This window comes from Dermacentor variabilis, chromosome 7 (genome assembly GCF_050947875.1).
Source record: "Dermacentor variabilis isolate Ectoservices chromosome 7, ASM5094787v1, whole genome shotgun sequence".
NCBI classification, from domain to species: domain Eukaryota; kingdom Metazoa; phylum Arthropoda; class Arachnida; order Ixodida; family Ixodidae; genus Dermacentor; species Dermacentor variabilis.
Window position 1 is genome coordinate 52,084,598 of NC_134574.1, and position 15,537 is coordinate 52,100,134.

At 44.4% G+C, this 15,537-nt stretch overlaps 1 long non-coding RNA gene across 1 annotated transcript in view; it reads right to left on the reverse strand.

Annotated features, from left to right (window-relative positions):
• The window catches only part of LOC142589035 (uncharacterized), a 54,194-nt gene extending 48,650 nt beyond the window's left edge, over positions 1-5,544 (reverse strand). The window contains exon 1 of the long non-coding RNA XR_012829791.1: positions 5,271-5,544. This is a non-coding gene — a long non-coding RNA (uncharacterized LOC142589035). The remainder of the gene's footprint in view (positions 1-5,270) is intronic.
• Positions 5,545-15,537: the final 9,993 nt, after the last annotated feature.

Consider the following 15,537-nt stretch of genomic DNA (forward strand, 5'->3'; position numbering starts at 1 on the left):
GACGAGAGATGCTAGTTACATGCTATTTACACTGGAGCCAGGTAGTTGTTGTTGTTGTTGTGGCCTGCGATGCGTGTGGCTCCTACCCACGATGGGGGATTGGCCAAGAGATGGGTGGATTATTCGAAATTATTATGGAGCATAAATTTCCTAATAGTTATTGAAATAGCATTGAATAGCGCAGAATTGCCTGTTAGCCAGGCTGACACTCGCTCGTGCCAAGGGCACCGACCAACTTCTTCGTCGTTCTCGCGGCGGCTCGTCTCTTGTGCATCGCTCAATCATATCGAAATAATATTGCGCTGTTTCGAAAAGTTCAGGGGAAAATTACGAGACCTGCCAACTGCTCCACTGTTCATAAAACATTCCGTGGTCATTGTTGATCAGTTGTACTATTTTAAATTGCTCCAAGTAATTCAACAAAATACATTACATGAACAAAGTCGCATCGAAAAACCATACTACTGTTTACGAGAACAAAGGAAACGACTACCTAAAGTTAGCACTAATTACGGAAAACAAAGTGCTGCGTACCAGACACATCATGTTTTGAATATCCTTGCAGATATATTGAACATTAAAGCTAGTAGGGCTACGTTAAAAAAAGCAAAGAACCTATTAATTACCACATGTGTACAATATCAACATTAACATGTGGATTTTCATGCATCGACGAATGCTTAAATCATTCAAAAATAGTATTCTGAGTGTTTCCATGTATAATGTAATTTTATTTTATGCTCATGCATTCTAAGTTTCAATCTCTTTTGGAATTCATTTTGTGTAGCTATATATTATGGCGTACACGACCTCTTCTGTATGATTATTAATAGATGTTATGTAAATTTTTGTCTTGTTTATGTGATTTGTTATGTGTACTCTTGCAAGTTGCTAGTTCTCCATTTTCCTGAAACTGATGTACTGCAATCTTTTTTTTTTTACTCTGTTCAACTCGAAGCGTGTGAGCTGCCAGGAACTGCGGAGGGACAGGGAACTTTGTCAGGCTTCATCGCCTTTAGCCCCTGCACCTGCAGTGAGCTTTGTATATTGCTTACTGTAAATTAAACACTTACTTACTTACATCTGTCATTCTCTATTGCCTGCTCGACTAAACATAGCGCTGCTGCCCATTTTAGCGTCACGAAAGGATTAGCTTGATTTGGAGCGCGTCTATGGTATTTATTTTTGAGAACTTGTAGCGTTCAGGAATACGCCTCCTCGCCTACGTATTCCTTACCTCCACGAAATGTCACGGGATTTATTCACTGATAGCAGGGATCCTATTAATGCCCGGAATCTTAAACCTTTTGGCCTACAAAGAGCTCTGGTTACAACGGCAAGCGACAACGACGAGGCTTGAATCTTTTTCTTCAGATTCACGTGGAAGAAGATGGTTTACGGTGACGGTCACTGTACACCGCCACCAGCTCGGTATGAATCTCTTCGGCATTGTGTTCCTTGAAGCGCACAAATAAGATCACTGCTCGTGCTTCGAACAACTTTCTTAACTAGCGCTGGCGTTCTTTATTAGAACCGACTTTAGTGAGGGGGATATTCACTGCACCTACAACACTCTGTTGACGGGTAACCGCAGCTGATGCAGAATCTATTAATGGCAAAGTTTTAAGTCCAGTTTCATGACACTGTTTGCATCACGAAAGAAGAATAAGCGGGAGGCATATTGCCTAACAAAAAGGTGAACCAGGCCAAGGTACCCCATCTCAACAGGAAGAAAAAGTTATCGCACCGCATGGCATCAACACGTCAGCAGCATACATAAGTAGCAAACACACCATAGAAAGCTTGCACACGGAGCAGCCCATTTGTTATCAGTTAATTTTTAAGAGATGTTACAACTTCGATTAATCAGCTACCTTCTAGAAATTGTTGCGTTGTCATCTGTCAGAGATGCACCAATGACTGCTTGGGGCTCCTTGAATGTAGTTGTTGAAGACTTTCGCTTTCCAGCGACTCGCTTTAGTATGGATTATATTTTCACTGCCACCCGCAAAGAAATTTCTGCTGCACTCACAGACACATTGTTTTCTGTTCCCTACTATCGTGCGCCTTATTTGCAATTCTATTTCCTAGATGTACGTAAGTGGGGGTGTCCATCGAGTGATCATTCCTCCAGGCATCAAAACGGTTTCTTTAAAGGGTTCCTGAACCACTCCTCGGGCTTGGTGAAAAGACGTGGTCCGTGGCTAGCGTACGCTGTTGTGAACATCTCCGCCAAGTTCTGCGGTAGTGCGGGGCATGTGGAGCTCGTAAGCGGAGCGCGAAGTCACCTGTCTCTCGAACACTCTCTTCTCAACAGAAGCCTGCCCCTCACTCTTCTCTGGAGGCTTTGTTTCGTAATATAGCGGATTCCCGAAAGCGGCTGCTACTGACCAACAACTGACGTCAATCAAGAGGGATGTTTTGGTCAGTGCGCTTCTACCTACTGTTACCGCGCATATTTGCCGACCAAGTTTAATAAACAGGCTGAAGTAAGCAAGAATCTGCTTTCGAATTTCGATCATGATTGCGTACTTCGGGAAGAAGCCGACTGTCGTCTGCGCATGCTCGGCCGCGGCCACCCGCGTAGCAATTAAATTTTGGCCAATCTGCTTATCGGTGTCGCAGCCGTCGGGTCTCGCTAATTTCGACTAGTTTTGAACGCTCAACTAGCCTAGAGCCTCGCGAAACTTAAGGTCAGACCGGAGGCATGCTTGCCAGCGCGTACTCACTCCTCACCGCTCCTGATTACACACGTTGGCAAACTTATAGATAGCGCTTCAAAATGCGCAAGTTTGATACGGCCACTATCCATCGGTCAAGCTGGTGAAGGACAAAGCCAGTCCGCACCACGTAGCACGGTCAGACGAGCATATCAGCGCGAGCGCACACTCAAGCCCTCTAGTGTACAAAGCAAACGCTGCGCATACGTAATACAGTTGCGTGTAGCTGCGGTCTGCCACGTACGTAGATACCGCGGCCATGGCTAGACTCACGGCCAGGAAAGCCGTACTGCGGCCAAGGCAAAGCTTGGCCCATGTCGCTCTGGCGGCATTGTATTCCTGCTTTGCTTGTCGCCCCCTCTACACCATGGTCGCGGCACAGAGTTCTCCTTCGCGACAAATGCAACCTGCAGTTCCTGCTCGTTTCTGGCGCTGTGTCAGAAACTCTTTCGTTCCTCTACTTCCAGGCGCCCGATATAGAGACGCGCGAAATGTCTTGAACATGATGCACTACCGGAAATTATCGCTCGAGAAAGTCGACCCTGAATACAACTTTGGTTTTCGTGCGCCATCGCTGCTTATAGTACTTACAGCCATCCCGAGAAAGCGTTTGCCCAGCAGAGCTTGATGGATAATTGACTGTACTGTTAAAATGTAGCTTGTGCAGCTTCGTCAACTGCAGTTTATATGCTTTGTGCGCGTTGGCTGGTCCGCGTCACATTTCCCTGCCGCGCCGCGGTGCACGCTTTCGCTCTGAAAGCTGGGACAGGAAAGATGTGTACGGCCTTCCTATGCTCAACGTTGTGTATTGAGCAGCCAACGCTCGTCTTCGAGGAGCTATTCGAGCACCTGACAACCACGCACCGAATCGGAATTATTGCAACAGCTCAAATCACGAGCGCAGCAGAGACGACGCACACCAAAAAGAAAAGAAATGCCCGCCAACTCGCAAATGACGAACGAGCAATGCGCCTGGCTGCCTAGGCACAACATGGCGCAACCAAGAAATCAACAGCTGCGTACAGTTCTTCAATATTCGCCATATCCGCACCGCTAACGATTTGCCGCCAGGCGCATGCGTCGTCTGCATAGGCACAATTGAATAACTGTTAATAACAACATTAGATAATTACCAGCCCTGTGGCTTTGCCAAGATTACTTTCAGAGCACACTCTAGGCATGTATAGTCAATTTAGCCCAAGTGAAATTTAGTTGCAGTTGGCCTTTACCCAAACACTTGGTCTGACCCTCACCTACGGACGTGATACACTGAAAACCGTACTAGCGGGGCTGCTACACATAAAATCACTGAAACATGGTGTGCATTACGAACGAGGTAGCATAGGTGAATCCAAGGGCTTAGTCACAAGTGCATAGATGAAAATCTGCGGAAAAGGTGACCAATCAGAACCGAAAACCGCTATTGCTTCATTTCGGTTTTGCTGCGAAAAAAAAAAAAATTTACGTTCTCGTTGCGTTCGGGCTCGATACCTGGCAGCGCTATTTCGGAAATGGGTGCTGTACCGTCGAATTCGATTCTCTACCACTACTAACAATTTCTTAATATGCACGTTCCTCTGAACTTCATAATATGAGTGATTTATCCAACTCTTAAAACGAGAAATGTAGTCGCATAGGTATCGAGTAATTGGGCGTCGCCTGCGAACAGGAAACCTATTCGCCCTCCCTGTACGCCACTCATTCCAGACTGCGTGGTTAAGCGAACAGGAATTAACTTTTTTTTCTGATCCGTCACCAAATCTCTCATAATTTTCTAACACAAATTGAAAATTCCCTGCATAGTTTCCCATAAACTGATGCCATTTATCTTGACCTCAAAAATTAACGCCTTCTTTTTCGTGGCGTCTGTTTCAGTAGTGTTCTCGGCGAGTGTAATTTTCCTAACACAGCTACTTGTTGTGCACAACAAGTATAGCGTGCGCACAGGCTCATTCGTTTCATCTATGCCTAGGAAAAAATCTTTTTCTGCACCGCACTCTTGCGGCCGTGCGTTTCATGCCGGGTAGCCATGTCCTGCGGCTCCTTTTGAACAGGTATCAGCTTGTAGGATCAAAACACGCAAAAAAACTGATTAATGGCACTGTACCCACCTATGAAAACATTGTCGTGGTTTCCTCGAAGCCTGTTCTCTGGACTGTGCGCGGATCGGAACTGTTCGCGCATTCATATCAGTTTACAACACTAGTTGCCTTCAAGTGTATCCAGGATGATAGTTGAATCCCAATTCGACATAGGGAGTAAAGTTCGCGAAACAGCAATTCCACCAATAATGAAATATCACACCTGATTTTGTTTCGTTAGCACACGACACAGCTTGATTTTCTCGTATTAGTGGCTGTAGCGATTTTTCAATTGTAACTAGACAAACTTTCGTCCCGCATGCTGTGGAAAAGCTTCCTGTACGACAGCGTGATTGGCACCAGCGTTTTCTGAGCACAGCTCGTGAACGCGGAACTGGATCTACGTTGTTGCCATAATTATCAGCCTTGTTCGACGAAACGTGCGTAAATTCCGAGACAGTATTGTTACCTTTCGAATACTGAAAGCTCGTGGGCGTTGGTAAGGAGGCTTAGATTCCAACAAGGCGAAACTTGAAGCAAAGATAATCACAAAAAGCGCCTGCAGCGCCATGCACTCGCTGCCAAAGGGAACTGAGAATGCGAAACCGACAATATTCCACGAGACACATCCATACGTAGCCATAAAGTACGAACTGCAGTTGAATGTATAGTAGCTCCCACTTCACAGGTGCGCAGTCCAAGGACGCTTCACCGTAGGCATGGGCTTCATCCATTGTTGTCGGGCAATAAGTTTATGGAAACGGCTTTGTGCAATATTGCATATTGTTGGGCGAGTCGGTCGTACATCGTTAGGCAAAGAGCTGCGCAATACAAACATAAACGGGAAGAGCACGAGGACATACGAAAAAGCAGTACTTTTGGCATGAAACTAAATCTGCGCATTTATTTTCCTGCGACGTCAGCAGCAGCATGTCCACTTGCCCTCTCTCCGATGCATCACCTTTCCCTATTGAAGGTCACTGTTTGCTAGAAAGAGCATATTTTAATGCCACTGCTTTACATATTTTGCCAGCTTCCATGCAGAGAAAAGGGGCTGCTTTCACAATGTAAGAAATAAATCGCAAGTCCAACGCACTGAAGGAATCTAGGTTATGCGAAGTATTTTGGAAGCTGCCGGTCATCAAGCATCGTTCGAGTATCTGTCGAGCATCACGAGATGGGCAAAAATTCGTCCATAAGGAAAAACCCCAAGTTCGACGTGAACGTGTTCGACGTGAACGTGAACAGCCGGATTGGCCAAGTAAGCGCAGATATGCAGTTGCCCGAGAATAAGGTAGCCGAATTCTAAGAAAAATAATAACATAGACAAGAAGTTTCTTATTATGCGCCGTGTCATTACACTGTTTGTGCGCCGTGCAGTTCCCTAGGAGTCAACATTATAATAGATAGCTTTTTGTCGTGATAGAGTGTTTTCTTACGACCTTACGCAGCTGGCTGGCTTGCACTATAATGTCGGTCGGAAGAGGCCATATAACCTCGCTCACCAGGCTAAAAAAGAAACTCGGAAGATCACGCTCAATTTTAAATCAAATTACTGTATTGAGAAGCATGTGTGATATTTAGTGTAATGTTAGGAATAGAGTCTGACAATAATCCCGAGCCCTCCCCGAAGGGAAGCTGAATCACTTTTACGTCAATAACGTTTTAACGATTGATTAAGGTTGTTCAGCCTCTGAATACAATAATCGACGACAGGTAATAAATTACTGCAACTCACTTTAATTTAGCAAGAACGAGTGGCGGCGACTACAGGGCACGCCGCTGAGTTTAAAACGAACTGTTAAGCGAAGACTGTACGGGGCTTCCTTGTAGTAATAGCTAAAACCTGTGTTCGTGAGGGCAACATACTTAAGAACATGACGATGCTGTTTCCTGCGTTGATGTTGTGCAAGATTCTGCCCAATATAATTAAAGAACGAAGACACCCGTTATTAACGCGTCAAAACTCAAGGTACAGTTACAAATGTAAGAAACCACTGGACTTCAGTTTCAATTTCAAACAGTCTCACCAGGGATGACAGCCGTTCGATGCGTCAACGTGTATATCGACGGGGCTTTGGCACGGAAAGGCAGTCGTCGCACCAGCTCGGCGAGGAATCATCTGCTATTGCTACGGCTGCTGCATCGGTATAGTTTGAACGTGGAGCGAAGTCACACGCTTCGAATTGTGGTTCTCGTCTGGCTGATGGCAGACGCGCATTGCAGCGAAAGAAAAAGGATTCAAGTACTGCTGGGTGAAAGGCGGAAAAATTTACGCAAAAAAGACTCAAATGCCTCTCTCATTCGTGTGAACCGGGAACCTTATATCAGACGAATTGTTTAATCAGAATGGCTGGCTGTCTGGCGAGTATCTTGTGAATGGGTGTCTGGGTATCTTCAGTGAGTTATCCGATTTCACCTCTTTCAAGAAATAGTTTGGGTGCACGTCACCACGCGATTTTACACTTGTGAACATAGACATTAGGAGTCTACGTAAATACGGGGAGGAATTAAAAGTGCTAGCTGAATCTTTGCTTGATTTTGTAGATGTTTTCGTGGTAACAGAAATCAACGTGTCAGAATATTTCTTACATACGTTGTCGTTAAATGGATACAGGTGTTGCAGTGTGACACGGACTAACCGTAGAGGTGGCGGCATTGCTATATTTGTAAATTCAAAATATGACACTTCACTGGTAGACTTTACGTTTAGGCATGCGGAATGCCTCGCCGTAAACGTTCATTGTGTAAATTATGAACTGTTATTGTTTGTGGTGTACAGGCCCCCAAGTAATACTGCTACTCGTTTTGTGATGAAACTACAAGAAGCATTGAAGAGCTGGTCATCAAGAGATGAAGTTTGCCTGGCAGGGGATTTGAATATTAACATTCTATGTCCAACAAACACCTTAGTATCAGATTATTGATCCGTTTTGGCATCTTATGGTTTCACGTCAACATTGATTGCCCCGACAAGAGAGGAAATTTTGAATGGCCATTTTGTAACGTCTTGCTTAGACCATATTGCGGTTCGAGCGCCTAATCATTCGCTCAATTCTTGTGTTATCAGTCATAGATTATCTGACCACTATGCTGTCGCTTGCCGTGTATCCCTAAGTGTATCGTTCGTTGGCACGCAGTATTGAAGTGACAAGGTCAGGACCACGTCAGAATTTCAGATTAAGTTTGTGGATGAAAACAAACTAGACAGTCTCATTGTGAATTTTACCTGGTCCTCGTTGATTGACGGCAGCCCGCCAGACCAAGTGTACGATAGCTTTTGTGAGCGTCTAGCACATTTCGAACGGCACTGCACATTTTTTAGGAAGAAAAAGGGCAGGAAAAGCAATCCATGGATTAATGCAGATATTTCGCAAGCCATATCTCACAGGGATTGGCTTTGGAAAAAAAGTAAACGCACCCCTAATAATAAAGACCTCCAATTAGAATATAAGATTGCAAGAAATAAAGTAGTTGCTCTTCTCCGCGCTGCAAAGCGTCGCTTTTTCTTACACAAATTTAATAAATCATCCAAAAGTGCAAGCAAAACTTGGTCGCTGATAAACCATCTCAGAGGGAAATCCGAGACTGTAAAATCTGTGATAGAACATTTTCCCGGAAACTCTGTCGAAACAGCTGACTTGTACGATCATTTCTTTAGTCAGGCTTCAACAGAGGCGTTATCTAAGCCTCGGCAAGATATGACACTTGGTGATTTTTTGACAACATCTGCATTTTTACCGCGGCTTTCGAAATCGGACCTTGCCCGGATCATTTTCCGTTTTCGAACGAATAAACCACCTGTAGTATATGAAATATCTGTAAGCTTGCTGAGAAGAAACTTTGAGGCGCTTTCAGATATTGCGCTTTTCATGTTAAATGTCTTCCTAGATATTGGAACTTTGCCGAAAAATCTAAAAACTGCTTTAGTTAAACCACTCCATAAGGCAGGAAAGACATCTATTATTGAAAACTACCGGCCTATATCCATTTTGCCCGTATTATCTCAGGTTATAGAAACATTTTTGCTTGAGGTTATGACTTCTTTCATTCTAAAGTTTTCAATTTTGTCGGACTGACAATTTGGTCTCGTGCAAGGCCGGGGTACAATTTCACTCCTGGAAGAATTTGCAGATGATTTGTATTCTGATTTTGAACTCAATCTCTCTAGCTGTGCTTTGTTTCTCGACGTATTTAAAGCCTTTGATTCAGTTCGCCATGACATGTTACTTCGCAAATTATATCTTACTGGTTTTAGGGGCCCCTTGTATACTCTACTTCAACACTATCTCACGGACAGGTCTCAAATGGTTGTTATAGGTACCAAATACTATAGCAGCAAATTATGGCTTGGTGCTGTTGTCCCTCAAGGGTCAATTTTATCGCCTCTTCTGTTTAGCATATTTGTGAACGATTTCATTTCAGTAATACTGAATGATAAAGTGTATCAGTATGCAGACGATACCGTCTTTCTAACAAAGCATGTTAACTACAAAAATGTTGTTGAATATCTGCTGCAATCGGTGCATGAAGTTATGGTCTGGCTTTATAAAAACACACTTATCGTCGATCAATAAAGACAAAAATTATATGCTTCAAAAATCCCCAAAGGATTGGAACCACGATCATTCCCGTGTATCTTCATACCCAAGATTGCTTATCCTGTAAGTGTACTCCTGACGAAAATACAAACTCAATCAAATATCTCGGCATTCATTTCGATAGTGACTTGTCATGGCATAATCATGGGGCGCATGTATGCTCCAAACTAAGATCTGTCGCATGTTTACTCTTTAGCATTAAATGTTTGGTGCCATTTCACACTAAAAAAATGATAGTATATTCCCGTGCATGCAGCACTTTAAGGTATGGTGTAACGATATTCCCTTTCGGCTCCCAACGTTGGCAGGACAGATTTGATAACCTCTTAAAAAATACATTAAAAAGTGTGGCGTATAATCGCATGACACCATCAAACAAAGACATTTTTCATTATCTCGGTTTCCCGTCTTTTTAATCTTTATTCATTTCTACGGTTGCGCTGCGCCATTTTGGGACGGATGAATTTCAGCAACCGCACGCCTCCCCGCGACCGCTGCGCAAAGAAAAGCGCTACGTTGTACCGCGCGTATCTGCTAGATACAGAACAGCAAGACCCTGCGTGTATATCCCTAAAATATTTAAGAATTTGTCAGACGACTATTTTTCTGAGGACTCTCGGTCTAAATTGAAGAGTTTATTACACATGTTGTAATACAGATGTATGTACTTATTTTCCTTTTGTTTGTCGCAGTTGTGATTACTCTATGCTTTTGTTTCGATGCCTTGGAAACCTGATCTACGTTTATCACGCTCACTTGTTTAACTTTTTCTTTGATGGTTTTAAATTTGTGCATGTACACTGCAACCACATCGCTTCGCTGACGATGCCGGGCCACGTGCCACAAGTCACCATTGGCTTAGATGGGCCCGTTATGCTGCACTGATTTTTTTGGGTGCTTAATAAACATTATTATTATTATTATTATTATTATTATTATTATTATTATTATTATTATTATTATTATTATTATTATTATTATTATTATTATTATTATTATTATTATTATTACCTCGCAGCACGGGGCCCAATACACACGTGCCGGAGTGCGCCATATATAAAAGGCGGACGAGAAGGATGACGACGGCTACTAGAAGGCTTCCCCCCCTGCTTTTATTAAGAAGAGCAGTGGTGCAGCGGTGCCCAAGAAACAGCCTTTGATGCCGGGTGATTTGGTATATCCGTCGTTTCAGCGGTTGTAAAATTTTTGAAAGCAGATAATGATTACGAGGTCGCTAGGTAGGCTGTTTTGACCCTGTCTATTGCTACGACTTCTTCACGTCCGATGAGATCGATGGTAACTGTTTTTTCTGACCACTTGAGTAACTTGAAAGGGCCGTCATAGTGTGGCGTAAGAGATGGTCGGATGCCTTGATGCCATGCGAAAACGTGGCTCGCTGTAATCATGACTTTGCTAACAAAAATCATTCCACTCTGTGAAGGTGGTTGACCAGCGAAGCTGTTTAGCGCAAGACACGGAGGTGACGCGTAATTTTGAACACAAGTACGAACTCATTTATTATCTTGATTGGTCGTTGATGTGACGAAAGGTACGCACACTCGTTTATTGTCTTCATCGGTGGCCATTATTTCACTCGCAACTGCAATCAAATTCTTTGGTAATGTCAGATCTAGGCACGTACGCCGCTGGGTGGTTGGTTGGGCCGGATCGGTGTGGCATTGCAAGGGATATTTCTGCAGCACGGAACGCGTAAACCGCTACGTTTTTGGTACGGACACAACCACAACGAAATCACCATCAACGACAACAGGGGTTGTGCCATCGCAGGTAATTCAGGCGGAGTAGCCATGAACCGTACGGGACTGTAAGTCATTGCATTTTTTGCTTGCTTACGGCATTATGAGCAACTCCTCACGGTGGTATGAGCCGCTAATTATGACAGTTTTCGTCGGCAAGCTGTTGCGTAGGTTCTATGTGTGATTAGAAAGAATTGAAGCACTGTTCGTTTCACTCTGCTGAGTGTTTGTAGATTCTGCCTTACGGGGCTATGAGCCATTGAATTTTCTTTTGCTTGCTTGCTTAAGGGAGTATGAATGCTTACGGGGGTAGAAGCCATTGATGATGACCGTTTTTGTTCACGGAGAACAAAAGTGCATGGAACTCTAGCCATATACAGCTTCACTGTAAAACATTACTAACACTCCCAAGGTTAGTTCTAGTAGTAACACATAAATACCCAAGAAAACAAGATGGCGAAACAGCCCCGCGGTAGCTCAATTGGTAGAGCATCGCACGCGAAATGCGAAGGTTGTGCGTTCGGCTCCCACCTGCGGCAAGTTGTTTTTCCAACCACTTGAATTTCCAATAATTTATCGTTTCTTTATTTCATTTTATCAAGCACAAGTAATTTCCCCTATGTTGGCCTTGGTGTCAGTGTTTGTTGGCTTCTTATGATAGGACTAATAAAAATCGGGCCCCTCGGTTAACCCCCTTTCTTCCCGTTTATTAAATAACGAGGGTCTCGAATCCGGCAACATTGATGCCCTCAGGTAGAATGTGTGGGTTTATTGACTGGTTGCCTTCACCCAAAAAGGTCACGTTCTCGTGACGCCTGCGACAGAAAGGATGTTCCACATCCGCCGCCAAGGTTTGTGAGTCGTGGGGCTGGCTGAACATTCCCAGGGTTCTACTAGTGAACGTAAATACCTAAGAAAGTGGATGGGGAAACGGCACCGCGGTAGCTCGATTGGTAGAGCATCGCACGCGTAACACGGTGGTTGTGGGATCGTTCCCCACTTGCGGCAAGGTATTTTTTCATCCCTTTTCATTTCCATTAATTTATCGTTTTTTTGTTTCATTTATTAAGCACAAGTAATTTCCCCTATGTTTTCCTTGGTGTCATTGTTTGTTGGGGCTTCTTATGATACAAGATATATATATATATATATGTGTGTGTGTGTGTGTGTGTGTGTGTGTGTGCTTTTTTAAGCGATCCTATTCCCTTTCTCCCTCTACCACGTGACCAGCTTGCTAAACTTGACACGCTTACACTTATTTTTTCACTTTGACAATCGCATAGCTACGCATGAAAAGAAAAGCAAAGAGATAAGGAAAAAGAAAGATAAGAAAAAAATGCAGGGGTAGCGAGAGTGAATACTGCAGTATACACAGAGCGCAGGGGCTTTCAAGAAGCAAAGTTGATACTTTTGTGGTCTTGTCTATAGAATAATGCTTACGCCAAGTTCCCAATATATTTTCCTCCGAGAGGGGTCCGCCGTCGTAGCGCCTAATAGAAACTCACGAAGCAGAGCGTTTGAGTGTGGAAGTGGCACAGAAGGTGCTCTACTGTCTCCTCACGCACCGAAACTCGTACGCTGCGCTGTTGGTCATTCCCAGGAACTTCTGTTTGCGACGCCAAGCCATATGCAATACAGCAACATTGTTTTGCGATGGGCGCATCCACATGAGACAGAGCGTGATTATGGAGATGAAGAGATGATATTTTCTGCAGCAATTTAGGAATAAATGAAGGAAGGAATTCGTTAAGACAAAAGAGGGCCAGAAGATCACCGCCCAAGCAATCCATGCAGATGGTTAAACAGCGAAGCTGAGCTTGCGGCCCCGCTGTTTGTCACTGGGTTAGTCCCAACGGTTCATTAAACGACGGCTTGGTAGGCTGCCGGATCCTCGGTACGCAGTTGCTGCTTGCGCTCGGCTGCACGAGTCTGTTCTCGCGCGCGGGCTGCAGCCTCGGCACGGCGTAGACGATCTCGTTCCCAGTTCTGCTCGCGGCGTTGCTGATCGAAAGCTGCCTGCTCCTCAGGAGTACGTATGACGCGTGGCCATAACTATTTCGGAGCCGGAGAAAAACTGCTGCGCGCACGCTCGGCTGGCTTCAATGGCTTATGACCCCGAAGTATCTTTTCATAATGTTCATAAAACGCTTTAGTTCTTAGAGTCCGCTCATTAACAATGATGTGACCATACTCTAAATCTAATATTGTGTGATGAGCGCGTCTAAGCGCTCATAACCTAGAGACCTACTGCAAGGTTGTTCTTGCAGAAAATTCTGCGCTCGCACACGCACTAGTGCACCTGTGTATATTTTTTTTTTGCACAAAGCTTTTAACTTGGCTCTGGTATTATTAGCATTGTCACGTTCTGGTGACGCTAAAGAACACAGTAGCAAGACTACGAATGACGGAACTGACTTTTTATTGGGCAAACTTTTACCTTTGAAAGCAAGTAATATTCTAAACCACAACGACAGAGGTGAACCTCTGTCGACCGTATAGTCCAAGCTCATCGCCGCTAACTTTTTCCTTCCGAATTTATTCTGTTTTTGTACTATAATTTATTTATAGGTTCCTCCTTGGGCAGGCATAAAAATGCTTAGGCGTTTGAAATTTTCATCTTGTTGTTTGTTTACTGGGTCCTCTTAATACATTGGTGGCTCTTTTAACCACTTCTAACACGTTGGTCAATGAGAGATAGCTTCTGCAAAGGCTGATCAGAATCCACACTAGGAAATCCTTGTGTAGATGTAATTTTTCTTGCGTATACGAAACCTCGAATATATATAAAACGTATATTGCCGCAGTTCGTGCGCGGCTTGCCAAACGATGCTTTGTACTACATAGAAACCACAAGAAAACAATTTTTAATTCTTTGTTCTTTTTGTTTTAGCTTTCAACAACGTGCTTTTAAATTTTTCCGCTATATAATGAGACCAATCGGGCATATAAGGACCAAAAGAAAGAATTCCCTGACGGTTGCGACGCTTCCTAATGCGAATTTCGAGCGCAGCTGTTTAGGATGTTTTGAATTCGCGATGCTTTAAGACAAAGAATTTGATTCGGACGCACCAGGTGTTCTGGGCGACGCCGCTCAGCCTCTTCTCGGGCAGCTCGTTTAAGCAGCAGCGGTAGACGAAGCATTCGCACCTGTTGCGTCGCTCATTGTTGAGAACGCAAGCGTGGACCCGGCAGCAGGTGGCTCGCGCGGAGCACGCTCTCTACCGGCGGCAGTGCAGGAGAGCGTGCGCGGAGTCAGCGTGCGCGGAGTCAGCGCTCTGTTTCCGTATATGGCGGACGCGCTCCCCGCATGCTTGATGGCCGCCGCTGAGCACGTCTGGCGCGGCACTTCGCTTTCCTCCTCACCCTCTCCCCATACTGGCCTCCTCCGCTTTGCTCCTCGCACTCTCCGCTCTCGCCGTCTTTCATTCCCCACTGAGCTCCGCGTTCGCTCTTTCATCCTTCACTGTCCTCGTTCACTGGGTTACCCGACGGACGCTGACGCTCAACGCAGGAACGGGCGCCTAGGAGCTGCGCTCTAAAATACAGAATTTAATTATGTTGCATTTTCTGAATATAGTTGCAGAAAATTAAGTACTCTACCGGTGGGCGGACAGCGGGGCTAGTTTCGGTATTGGCATTAAAGCGTCGGCTAGACACTGGTAGCCAAAGGAAAATCAATAACTTTTGCATATGTGGCTCTATCTTTTCAAACTACATAACAATAAAGTGAAGTGATACAATTATATGTAGATATAAAATGTGCTTTTGGGTATCTTCTTTCTCGGCATCATATGTATTTATTTGGTCGCTTCATTTGCTCTGCCAGCCGGCGGCGCTTTCGCTCTTATGGCTTCGGCTGTCATTCTCTTCGTCTGCTCCTGCCGCTTTCTATGCACGTGCACGTTTTTCCCTATGCTCTGAGGCTTAAAACTTTCTTTCTGTGCCTGCGAATGTTCCGGCAATGTTGGATAAACTGAGCTAAGGAAACGAGGCTTGCTGCCCGGCTGTATGTTGTAGCAACTCGTCGAGCAACACAAGGATGGAATTTTTCCCTTTTCCTAGCTGACGAGAGGTAAGCACACTTTTTCTGCAGTCGCTATGAAGAAACAAGTGCCGTGCTTATCAAAAGAGCTATGGGACAAAACTAAAGATCATCCGCGCTTATTTTCAGGTTAATATCTTTTTTTGGTTTGGCGCGACGCATTTTTCTGCTGTGTGAAAGAAACTGAAGCTACTTGGCCGATTTGTGCTTGCTGACACGCAGGCGGAAATTACGATTGGGTACATGTTAGCGGTTGCTCTTAATTTGTTGCACGATTATAAAACTTGCAATTTATATCTGCCGAAGGTATTTGAATACTTGCTGCATAAAGTGGTT